The 13,649-nt window shown below is 37.4% G+C and overlaps 1 long non-coding RNA gene across 1 annotated transcript in view; it reads left to right on the top strand.

Annotated features, from left to right (window-relative positions):
* LOC138146960 (uncharacterized) overlaps positions 1-13,649 on the top strand; it is a 157,316-nt gene that overhangs the window by 128,010 nt on the left and 15,657 nt on the right. Inside the window, exon 5 of the long non-coding RNA XR_011164679.1 lies at positions 875-1,046. This is a non-coding gene — a long non-coding RNA (uncharacterized lncRNA). The remainder of the gene's footprint in view (positions 1-874; positions 1,047-13,649) is intronic.

Genomic DNA, 13,649 nt, shown 5'->3' with positions numbered 1-13,649 from the left:
TTTAAATACTGGAAGAATGAATGATCAGTGAAAATTCCAAATGAAGTGGGCATGAATGTCTCCTAACCTTCTCTTCCTGTGGGCAAAGACTGACCACAGTGGCCAATTATACAATGTACGGAGTAAGAATTCCATAAGAAATCAAATGGAAATCTTGTCCAGGCTAATAGTAATCCACCTAAAACCTGAACCCAGGCCTAGGAAAGGCAATGGTGCTAGCCTTCTCTGATTATTTCTCATTTGTTTTCTTTTCCTTTTTGCTGTATCCCCCAGCAGAGGCTTATTCCAATAAACTTGGATACTAAATGAGTCTTTATTAATTAGGGATGGGCAGAAAACCAGATGTGACATAGTGACCCTGGGTAGGAAGCTGGACCAGAGTAATTAAGACATAACATGGTAATGTGAACAAATAATGAATACATTCAGTGACCTTATGGAGAACAGTGCCCCTTGCCAGTCCCAGATTTTTTTAACTGCTATTTCCCTTGAAATGCCTTCTTGTTTCATGTTGGTGCACATCTTCCCTGAAACAAAGAAGTTGGAGAAATATGTGAGCTAAGGTTGGGACAATGGGTTAAAAAAAAACACTTGTTTATGTGCTAATGTCACTAGTACTTAGGAATATTAATGAGTTCTGCCTTCTTACCAGTCATTCAGTAGGATCTGGTTAGACTCTCTTCTGAAAATGGGTGACTAGTTTAATAGTTAACTTCTCTGCTCACATAGGGAATGTGGGGTGTGGTATTTTCTTCAATTTTCGATGTTTGAAATTGGAACAAACTACTGAGATAGATTCCTATGGGTAAGGAATGGGACAAAATGTGTCACTCCAGCATACATAACCTTACACACCTTTTTACTCTCTTTCCAGAGGAGGAAGATTACAAGAGAGATTATACACAATGGTGTGCCTATCAAAGGCCAGTGATCCATAGAAAGTAGCCATTTGCAGGTGTTCATATATAAATAAAAGCGACTGCAGAATTTTAAGCAGAAAAGGACCTGCCGATCATCTAACCCTACCTTCTCATTTTATCAATAAGGTAAGGAATTCAAACCCAGTTCTGACTGCAAATCCAGTACTCTTTCCCTAATACCAAGGTAGCAATTTGTTACAAGGAAGGGTTTCTATTAAGGAATGGAGGTAGGTAAATTAATCGATAGTGATAAAAGTAAAAATAAAAAGTATTGATAACACATTTTTAAAAGTATACAGAAGAAAGAAAAAGTTCCAAAGGGTACACATTTTTTGTTTATGAAATTATTTTGTTACTACCATGTCAAATATACATATTAAAGTAATTTACATAACAAGATCACAATTTCCTGTACAATCCTCTTTTCCTCTTCTTTGTATAATAAAATGATTATGTTCATTGATAACTATGTTCATAATAAAAAGGAAAACTTAAATTTAAAAAAATTGTACTTGCAGACTTCCATACACACATATTCATTATTTACTACTCATTTCACCTTCATCACATTTGAATATGGAACAAGGATGATTGATTTTGTGTACATTAAATGGCTATTTTTTTTAAGTTAAGACTGCATTATCATAAGCCCATATTTTTAGAAACACTTGCAGTAGCCCAGAAGAAATTAATCAACAACCTGGAACCATCCCCTCAGCTCTAGGTTCCCCACCCTAATTGTAGAGCATAAAATTAGAGATAACTTCCTAGGAGTCCCAGTGTTACTGCAGGAATAGGTAGAAGATCTCTGATCAAATACCACTTTGGATGTTTACTATTCCATTGACCTTGGTTAAGTCACTTAATATCCCTAAGTTCATCTTTCATTCATTATAAAATATGTCTTGGAATTCTTTCTAGTGTACCAGGGGAAGAGGAACAAAAAATGTATTAAGCATTTCTCATGTGCCAGACCCTATGCTAAACACTATATGCTTTTCTTCTCATTTCATCCTCACAACAACTCTGGCAGGTAGGGGCTATTATTATCCCCATGTTATAGATGAGTAAACTGACATAGACAGAAGTTAGGTGACTTACACAGCCTGTAAATGTCTGAGACTGGATTGAAACCTTTCTATCTCTGTTTCTCCATCTATGATCCTTCTTAAATCTCCATCCCATACTCAATAAATGCTTCCTAACTCATCAAGACACCATCTACACATGAAAGGAGATGCAGCAATGAAATTCAACAAAATATTTTAGCCTCAAGGATCCAGATCATGGAAGCAAAGATGGTGTAGTGTCACTTAATTATACTTGACAATTCCCTTAATTCTCCCCTTTAGTAAATGTGTAGGAAAGTATAGTCAATTTAGGCATTTAAGTTCATGTTGCAAGCCTAGATATTGATATTTTGATATTTGATATTGATTATTGATAGCTAGGGTCACAGTGTGGACATGGAGCCAGGAAGACCTGAGTTCAAATTCTGCCTCAGCCACTTTAACTGTGTGACCTTGGGCAAGTCACTTAATTTCTCTATGCCTCAGTTTTTTCATTGGTAAAATGAGGAGAATAACAGAGCTGTTGTGAAGATTAAATGAGGTCACACATTAAGGGGCTTTGCAAATCTTAAAGTGCTATATAAATGTTAGTTATTATTAATATTATTTTTGTTGTTATAACTCAGAAACTCAAGATACATATTATGCTTTATTTGTCAAAAACCAAATTCAACTAAATTTATTAAATTTCCCAAGCAAGAAAGTCTTACTAAATACAATCCAGCCATATGATTAAGGAAAAATAAAAAAAAATAATGAATAGGTCAATTAGAGTTTAGGTAAGCTGTCTGTTAGTTTCAGAGTTTCATATTTTCTAAATTACCAAACAGTTTTGATTGAGCTGTAGAGCCTTATGACATAACATGCCTCTCTGCCATCCAAGCTTTTTATTTTTTTTTCTACTATGACTAATTTCATTGCCAACATCCTGCATGAATGAACAAAGAGAAATATCATCCTGTATCAGTTGATGGTCAGCTCTGAAGTGGGCAAAAGTCTTGGGGGGAAAAGTAATAAAATTAAGAAGATGTGCAATTTGAATATTAAACAGCTTTGTTTCTCCCCAAATCCTATTGAGATAATAAGACCATACTATAGAAGTACCATGTATTTTTCTTACCATATTAGCATTTTAAACATTTTGATTCAGGGTGATATTAAGATGATTGACCTAAGAGTTTCATACATGATCATTCTGTGTTAACATAGCCCTTATATATTTATGACATTGGCACTCTGCATGGAGGGCATAGATTTTTATGGAAAGATAGCTTATGACTACTTTCCTCTTGCACTTTCAAGGGAGGCTTTCTTCCCCAGAAGCATCTTCTCTAAGGGACTTGGGAGAGTTTCTTCTACTTTATTTCTCCTTTCACTAAACAGAATATTTCATGCAACCATGAGGAATTATTTTATTTTACCTTCTGACCTTCATTGTGGTAGGTCTTGTTTAAAAGCCAAGCTGAGAAAAATCAGATTCTAGCATTTATATGCTTTAAAGGAATGTTTCCAACATTCTTTGGAATTAAAAGTTATAGTATTCCTCATGCTCTAATTTTAGAAAGTAGAAAAGTCCCTTAAACAGAAAAAAAAAAAAACGGGTCCTTAGGATCTCTCAGTTCATTAGTTACTTTGAAAAGAGTAATGCAGATAGACAGATAGACATGTATACCTGGACATGTATATGTGTATATACCAGAGCACTCAGTGACAACCACACTCCCACCCCTCTCCATCTCTGGCTCCTATTTATTAATTCTCTCTCTGGATTCAAAGGCAATCTGGTGGGTGTTCTTTGAAACAATCTCAGCAAATTACCAAACACATAGAAACTTTTTAATTGTCTCACAGTCACCCCAGGATAAAATGAAATAAATGTCTTCTGTAGGATACTTTCCCCTCTTTCAGTCTCAAGTCAAGCTGTATCAAATAACATAGAAATGCTGATAAACATTCAGACAAAGTATAGAAGCCTATACCTTGGGGTTTGTACTTAGGGTCACTTCATTCTCCCTTTATCCACTTGATATAAAGCAGGGTTTACTGAAAAAAAAATCAATTAAGTTTTAAATTCTGGGTTGAAATATTCCTAGAACTGTGATCTGGGAAAAACAGGGATGAAAGGGGCTATAGACTATATCTGATTCTTTTTTTGGAGGGCAGTTGGGGTTAAGTAACTTGCCCAAGGTTACATGGCTAGTTTTGTGTGTGTGTGTGTGTGTGTGTGTGTTAAGTGTCTGAGGCTGGAACCGAACTCAGGGGTCGGGGCCAGCACTTTACTCACTGCGCCACCTAGCCACCCCTATATCTGTTTCTTCTTAACTTACGGTTTGCCTTGGTTTAGGTTCCCTTGTCCTGTAACATTTCTCTTAGTCTTTTGGTCCAGTGACTCATCCACTCATATCTTGTCTGTGCTTCTGTCTCTCCTATCTGGCCAGGTGATCTTTCTTCAAAGCCAGTGAAACCCCAAAACAACCTGAGCTCTCCTTAATATCAGCATTGTTTTAGCCCAAGGATTCCCTGAAAAATTTCTGATTCTCAGATCATTTCTGAAAAGTCCTCCAAAGTTTCTATGATCCCTTTGTTTGTTTCTATGAAAGGAAGACTTTCACAAAACTTGCCAGATATTTGCCCACCAGGGCATTACATTTATGTGTGCACATATGCATGCATGTATGTATGTATGTACATACATGTGGGTGTATATGTATGCATTTATACACATGTATATATGTATGTGTACGTAAACATAAAATATATACACATTTAATACAAGATATTATATAGTATGTACATGCAGCACATATGTATATATTTTATATGTATATACACACATATATGATTATTATTCCTTAAAATTCACATCCATATGTAAATTATAAAGTATATATACTAAAAAGTAGGACTTTCACATAGATGGATGACTGAAGGAATAAAAGAAGTGGAAGTGAAGAGAGCAGTGATTAAAGATAGAAAACTATATAAATAATAACTTATGCCCTCATGGAAATGTTCTGGGGCTTCTAGGAGTAAGCAAGATAGGCCCAACACATGGGGCAAACCACATGAGGGGCTGGGGGTAGAAACAAAGCAAGGGTTCTTTTTAATATGATTTTTACAAATACATATATCTTTGATGCTAAGGAATTTTGGGATGTAGGGATTTATTTTGAAATACATTAAACTATGCATATTATGTATGCAGAAATATATGTATATGTATCTATAATGCTCTGCAATTCATATATACATGTATCTATAGTTTTATATCTATTTCTAATGTGTAGGTATGTATCTCTCTGTGTATATCTATCTATCTATATGGCAGGAGGGAGAGACAGAGAAAGAGAAAGAGAGAGAGAGAGAGAGCACTCACTCAATGTGTACATGTTTTTAAAGATAAAACTCACTATACCAAAAAACGTGGCTTTTAAATAGTGATACAACATAGAGAATACAATTTTCAGTCCGTGTCTAATTCCTGGAGAGCCTAGAGTTCCATGGCTGGCTAAACAGATAGTTGCCTTATTTTTTAAAATGTCATTCACCATCTCAGTTGGAAGTCTTAGAGGGAAGACTAACTTCTTTCTCTACAAGTTAGTAGACTGTCTTTGAGAGTTACCATGGATAAAAAAATCCATCATCCGGAAGGCAACCTAATGAGGGCCTTCTCAGAATTTAATTATGCTGGTCCTTGGAGGGAAAATAATAAACATGTAGTCCATTGCTGGTACTGTACTTGAAGTCTTTCCAAAATGTCCCCTTAGAATTCTTCAAGAAACCAAGATCCCCTGAGTGCAATGATCAGTCACCATTGTATTGACTATAGTGAAGAAGAGATTCTTATGGTTGTCCAGATGGTTGCTGACTCTGAGGATGGAGTTTATCATTGACATATTTCCCAGACAATCATTGGAAGACCCAACTAAGTCTTTTAAATTTAGTATTTGAGAGTATGGCTTTAATTTATATATAGCTTCATATCTCCTAGTCTTTTGTATGGTGAATACTTCAGTCAGTGCTCAAAGAGAACCATGGCAGAAACAGAACCAAAGAAAAAAGAGATTAATACCACTTTCTCCTCCTTTTATATTTTAGCTAACATGAATTTGTAAAATATTTTGAAATTGATTTTGTGATGACAAACTACCCTTTTAACTACTGGAAAAGTTGTTAATCAAGATTCTCAGAGGTTTTATTAGATACAAGATATTTTTCTGATAAATAGGATCTGACAACAATATACCCCCCAAATTGGCAAATGATAGAATATCCAATGAAATAAATATCCATTGTTATCTTATGGAAGGATTATTAAGATTTTGCATTTATTTTGTACTTCCATCTAAGTATATATAAGAAATGACAAAAACATATGTCTAGGGCGATCATTGGATCATTATTTCTTTTTGGGACTATTAGAAAATTCTCCTCAGTCTCTCTTTTTTTTTTAAGCAATTGGGGTTAAGTAACTTGCTCAAAGTTACACGTCCACTTATTTCTGGGTGGGTGCTAAGTGTCTAAGCCCGGATTCGATCCCCAGGTCATCCCAACACTGGAGCCGGTGCTCTTACTCGCTGTGCTACCTGGCCGCCCCGACTCAGTCTCTCTTTCTAATCTGTCTTTCACACAGATGTGAAATTGTATTCTGTAAAAACGAGTAGAAGAAAGATACTCGTCTACTCAAGAAGTTTCAGTGAATCCCTATTACTTACAAAATAAAATATGATCTCTGGCATACAAAGACCTTCAAAATATGGCTTCTAGCTCCCTTTCCACTCTTATTGTATATTACTCACTTTTATACATGTTCTTTTCTTTTTCAAAACAATGCACTAATATTTCTCTATGCAACATTGCATGCAGCATTGTACTCCCAGTTTTGTGCCCTTAGGCAGATAATCACCTGTATACAGACTGCACTCTTTTCCATTCCTCATCTTTAGAATCTCAACAACTTAAGGTATGTCTTAGGTGCCATCTCCTTTCCTGATTCCTTTTGCCTCCACACCCTGTCAAGATTTCTCCTTTCTTAAATTACTTTTGATTGACTTTGTAATCTTTTGTGTAAGGTGTATGTTGTCATCCATATCAGTTATGTGTCCACATTGGTATTACTACTTGTGGCATGAAGAGATATTTCTCTCCAAGAAAGACTTTCATTCTTGTTAGAATGTATAACGTCAATCAACACAGCACACTTGAGGACTGCTGCTATGAATACACACACACACACATACATATCTATACATCTCTATCTATCTATCTAGGGTCAAATCACATAGTATAATAAGCACTCTCCTAAAAACTAAACCTTATTCAAGAAACTTAAAGCATTCACAATTCATAACAACATAACTTATTAGCAGGCTGGCTATGTGGCCTTAAACAGACACAAAAGTATATAACATAACAGCATACCCTCCACTTTATACATTCTTTGGAGGGGGGGGGACAAAATCTTTGGGGAGTGAGCAACCAGCACCTTCTCACTCAGTTACTGTTCCAAAATACTTATTTATACAATCAGGGGATTCCGGGCCAGGATCTTCCCCTAATATAGCACATCCCCAGGGATAGCAGAGAACACAACACCCTTCACTCCTAGGTCACAGTAGGTTACAATCCCTTCAATCCAAACAGAATGTCTAAGTAAAGTTCTCTTACGGGTGTGTCCTTTTCACGCTGCTGTTGTAAGCTCCCACCTGGCACTCTTAGGTGCATGCATACTCAAATGAGCCAAAGAGTCCAAGTCCTAACACTGCTTCAGCCCCCACTTCCAAGTCTTGAGGGGCAGCCATGTGACAAAGTCAAAGGGGTGGGTCCCAGGGGGCCATAGCACTTTCCCCCTCCACTCCACAAATGCACCCTCTGGGTCCCAACCCATCCCAGGGAAAAGTGGCAGGAAAGCACATTCACTGCTCCTGCCCTGCTATAAAAACTCCACCTTTACTTGGGGCTGAGTCCCGAGCTTCGGGGTTCCTCCTCCTGCAGGTCCAGGGGCTGACTGCTCTGGGCTCCTGCCTGGGTCCAGGCACAGCACGCTCCAGGGGCCCTTGCTCCCAACTTCTGTCTCTGGCCCATACCTCCCCAACTCTGGGTCAGCTCATCTTCCCCCAGCTTTACATGGGGAAGGGATGCTCCGGCCTGGGCTCTGGGCACAGCAAAATGATACAGTAAGTAGAAAACAACAGATAACTCTCCCAGTCTCACTAGACCCCATGCTTTCATTTAGTGATTTATTCTCGTCTGGTATTCTCACAAGGGTTGGTATCAGAGGTTTCTTCTGTCTGTCAGAGATCTCCTCTCTCTACTAACATCATCCACCTTACTCAGGGGAATGGCCAGCACCATGAAAGTGGAGAAAATACATCACAGAACAATTGAGCACCAACATCTGGGTTCACATTTATAGGGAGAGGTGAGGGGGGGGCAGGGTGGGAGTTATAGTGGCTTAAGCATACTTCCATGAGGGAGCCCTGAGGCAATATATATGTAAATATATATAATGTATGTATTATATGTGTTTGTGTGCTTGTGTATACACACACACACATATATACACACACCCACTTTTGACTGATAGACTCAGAACCGGAAGGCACCAAAGCCCATGTGGCTCAGCACCTGATTGTTACAGCTATAAATGACCAGGGTTCAAAGGAGATTGATCCCTTGGATATTTACAATCTAACAGGAGCCTCGGAAATGGAACTCCAAGAAATAATAACTACAACAACAACACCAACAAATCCAACAACCCCCCCCCCCCCTGCTTGCACTTACAGAAGGAAAGCAGAGTAGAGCCATGAGGCATTGCTCTCTCCAAAGAAGAACATTAGGCTATGAATATGGCTCTCTGTCCCCAAATATGATTAGTCTGGGGAAATAATTTTTAGATTCAATCTGTGCTCTCGTTATCGTTGCTACCCTTCACCAGGGAAGATGTGCCAAGCTATAAGGAACTCCTTACCTTCAAATGTCGCTCACACAAAGACTGCACATAGCAAATAAACGCATTTACCCAATCCAATAACAAACAGAAATAGGATGAAAATATACCAGATAATGCACAGAGTGAATGAACTCTTCCATTGAAGCTAAGATATGTCAGTTCTAACAGAGTTTCAGATTTCACCAAAAGTCTCTAGTGTAGCAAGTGGAGATAACAGCATAGTCAAAGTACTGGTTCTTTGACATGTTAGCTTCTTCTCAAATTCTTTCTTTTTCGTTGGGGAGCTCTAGAGAATCTAAGACCATATCATCTTATTTTTCAAATCTGGTAGCCAGAAAAGAAAAGAAAACTCTCCTCTCCTGAGCTCTTTCCAACTCCAGTCTTCACATAGGTTGAGGTTGAAGAGCACTGAATAATCAATCTTCACCAATGAGGAAAATCTTACACAGTGATCTCTGAACATTTGGTTAAATTTATGTTACCTTATTTGTTCACATGTATTCCCCCTCCTCCCATTTGTATCACCAACATGATATTCACAGCACTGACGGAGACTATAAATATGCCAGAGTAATTCTGAATTGCAAAATATAACAGACTCTCCATATAGAAGACAGAAGCAAAACATTTATTCAGACACCAGAAAAATGAATTCCATCACCAGAAAACCAAATCCCAACACCAGAAAACTGAATCTATCATAGCAACAAAGAAGTTAATAAACCTTATCACTACAGGAAGCAACACCATCCCAAAGCCTTTCCACAAATAAACATGCACAATTCTAGCTCTCTGCCATAGTCCTCTCTTCCCTCCACTCTAACTGCACTGACTCCCAGATTGCTCTCAACTCTGCTCCACTCTTCCTGCTCCACCCATTTAGCAAACTCCTCCCACCACAGGTTCCATGTGATTACATTCAGCCTATTAGGGGGCAGGGAAGATCTTCAAATTCTCTTAGACCTAATAAGGAGCATGGAAGATCTTCAAATTCCCATTCCCATTACACCATTCCAATCTACAGTAGAATGTAAGCTCCTTGAAGGAAGAGACTGTTTCAATTTTAACTTTGTGTTCCCAAGACCTACCTTAGTACAATGACTGACAGATGGCAGGAACTTAATAAAGATTGATGGATTGATTATTATTTCTTCAATTGAATAAAATTAATGATAGAATGCATGATGCTTAAAAAAAGATACTATGGTGAGTGAACAGTGCAGAATGCATTCAGTTCTTCACCATTAGAAGAGAGTGCTCATGTGGAAAAGATCATAATTTATAGAAGAATTTTATATTTTTAAAATTGGAAGACAAGGCTATATGTACACAGTGACATAATATCTTAAAATTAAGGTTAAAAATACAATCACTAAAGTGAGAATGGAAGTTAAAAATGTTTTTCTGATGTTACACATAGACACAAACAGATGGAATAGTTGACTTTTTACATTGTCTTTCATGGAGTTTTGCAGAAAGCAGCTTAACAAATCCTTGTTGCATTGTGGTAAAGAGATTTCATAGCTCTGAAAAATATTTTCCTCTAGGCTGGTAGGTGGTTCAGTGGATAGAACACTAGGCTTGGAACCAGGAAGCACTGATTTCAAATCCATTCTCAGATACTTATTAGTTGTGTGACCCTGGGCAAGTTATTTCACCTTTGTTTGCCTCAGTTTTCTCCCCTATAAAATGGGTATATTAACAACTATCTCCCAGGGTTGCTGTGAGGATTAAATGAGATAATATTTGCAAAGTATTTAGTGAAGTATCTGGCACATAGTGGGTATTTATTAAATGCTTATTCCCTTTCCACCCCCAAGCACCCCCATAGATTAAACCCATGATAACTCTGCCATCTGTATTCTTTCTTGCATTAGGTTTATTTCAATACCAGCTTATACATGCTGTTTTCAGAGGAGCTAGTCAATATTTTCCTTTTTCTTTTTGCTATATGACTGTAGTAGACAGTTGCGTGAATTTGGCTCTGCCTTGCTAATGTTCTGTCATTTCTGGCAGCTATAGAATTTTAAGTTTATGGTGTAGATATTTGGCTCCACCTCAAAATAAAAATAAAATGCAAAGGGAAAAAAGATCTTGAAATAGGCAGCTTGTCTCTAGCAAAAATATCCAAATTCCTAGAAATGGTCAGCCAGAGATAACATGTTTTGTGTTTTATTTAAATCTAGGGCCAATTTAAGAAGATACTATCAGGACGTGATTTTTTGAAACAAAAAATTGTTCACACTAGCTCAGATTTTATACTCCTAATAACGCAACTTAATAAATCTTATTCTTGTCAAGTTCTTTTGGAAGCACATGGTTTTAAACTCCCAGACAGGAATTAAGACATGGTGGTCCAGTTTGTCTTAACTCTGCAATATGGGAATGTAAATGGATATTGAATGAAACCATCATCTTCTTTTTCCCCCCATAGCAGTTTTTAGATATTACATTGTTATAGTAGAATAGCCTCTTGCCCAGGGCAAAGAAATATTTATTCTAGGTGAGTAAGAAAGAGTATTTAGTTTGTTTCTTGGGAAAGAATGGGTTTTAAAAAAAATGTTCGTAGACTAGTAAATTTTCTCTTTGTATAACAGTTCATATCCATTTCTCTTTGTATAACAGTCCATATTAGGATATGTTAGGTTGTAGCAACACTTGTTTCTTAAACTTGTTTTCCCTACCTCACACCAAGTTTCATGAAAAAGGATTATCTCCTTTGTCTAGTGCTAGAGCTCTCTTGGAAGGAAATGAAAAAATGCTGGGTCTAGGAGATGTCAGGATATTAGGAGGAAGAATCAAGGAACCTACATAGTAATCTCCACTCTGATACTTATTGCCAGTAAGTCCTCAAACAAGCCTCTTAATTTCTGTGTGCCTCAGTTTCATCATCCATAAAATGAGCAAAATAGAACCTGTGGTAATACTACCTCATGGGACTGTTGTGTGATGCCAAAACATGATAATGTATGTAAAGTGCTTTTAAGGTTTACTTAAAATAGTCCATACATGTCCAATTACTGTTATTACTATTATCCAAGCAAGAGGGACCTAGGAAGTATTGTGCAGACAAATGATGATCTAAAAAACATGTCAGTGCAAAGAGAGAATAGCTTGAAACATTGTGTACTTGAAAAACATGGAAGAATTTTGCAAAAGTCACAATGTTGCCACACTTCTTACAGAGGGGTTTATTTTTTTTTTCAGTATAATTAAGTTGGTCCAACTGAGCAAACATCTATTGCTTTGTCAAAGTCAAGCTATGCTTGAGAGTAAGTCATCTGAAAAAGCTCAGAGCTAAGTTAAAATGGATAACAATAAGAATTACTAATTTCAATAGTATTGTAAGATTCATCAGAAACTTTCCTCACAACAGCCCTCTGAAGTAGACAGTAGCTGTATTATTATCTTTTTACAGATGAGGAAATTGACTCAAAGACTAGTGCTTCTTAGATCGCACTGTATTTTACACCCCAGTTGTGCCTCTAAATTGATTTGCTGTAAATTCGGTGTGGTCTAATATTTGTAATTTCCTAAAGCAGTTTGAAATCACTAAGTAGTGATCCCTAACTTCTTTTATAGCAAGGTAGCATTATTGCCAGTTCCAAAGGAAGAAATTGTTGTAGAGCAGTTGAAGGAGATGTAACATGATTACTAGGAATTGCTAGGCCATAGGATTGATTCTTACTTCATGTCAATAGACTCGTAGAATGTTAGAGATACTACAGACCTTTGAAATCATCTTCAGTATAGGACATAAAGAAGGAATAAGTTCCAGGTATAGGTGACAGCAAGGGTAAATGCCCATTCAGATGAAGTTTCCAGTTCAAGGAATAAGGAGGAAAGAGTCACTGGATCACAGAGTATGTGGGAAGGGAGGAGAGATGTAAGGAATAAGAGAAATGGGAATGTAAGAAGGGGGCAGGTTATGGAGGGCTTTAAAAGCCAAACACAGGATTTTGTATTCCACCCTGGAAGTTATAAGGAACCATCATAGTTTACTGAGTCAGGGTGGGGGAGGTGATATAGTTAGGCTTACACTTTAGAAAGATCAGTTTCATAGCTGAGTGGAGGATGATTGGAATAGGGAGAGACTTGAGGTAAGGAGTTCAACCAGTAGGCTACTGAAGAGTCTGGGCATGAGGTAATGAGGACCTAAGCCAGTTTGAGAGCTGCATCAGAGGAGAGAAGGGGGCATATAGGAGAGAAATTGTGAAGCTATAAACAGCAGGACATGGCAACTGATTGGATAGTAGGGATAGAAGGAGGTGAGGAGAGAGATTGAGGAGTCAAGGATAACATTTAGGTTGTGGACCTAAGTAATTTAGAAAATGGTTGTACTTTCCCCATTAAACGGGAATTTATGAAGAGGAAGAATTTGAGGAACATCTAATTCAGAGCTTGGAGCTTAATGCCCTGTCTTAACATTCAAATGCTGCTGAATGATGCTAGAGAAAGAGACAGCTAGAAAGAGTGAGTTCTCTACAAAATTATGTTGTGAACTCTCAACTGGACCTGTATGGACAAGCCAATATTATTTTACTCCTCCCTTATTGATGTTGTACTCTCCACAGCTACTTTCTAGACCTGTTTTCCTCAAGTATCCCACACCACTTCCAATCCCCACCCTCTTAAAGGAGGATCTTGCCTTATATTTTAACAAGCAAATTAATACCATTTGCTGTGAGCTTCTTCTTCTTCTTC

This window comes from Petaurus breviceps, unplaced genomic scaffold (assembly GCF_028583685.1).
Source record: "Petaurus breviceps papuanus isolate PSGF00001 unplaced genomic scaffold, PetGlider_PUasm1.0 90775, whole genome shotgun sequence".
Classification (NCBI taxonomy): Eukaryota; Metazoa; Chordata; class Mammalia; order Diprotodontia; family Petauridae; genus Petaurus; species Petaurus breviceps.
Note: the sequence above shows the minus strand (reverse complement) of the source record. Positions and strands in the feature narration are given on the sequence as shown.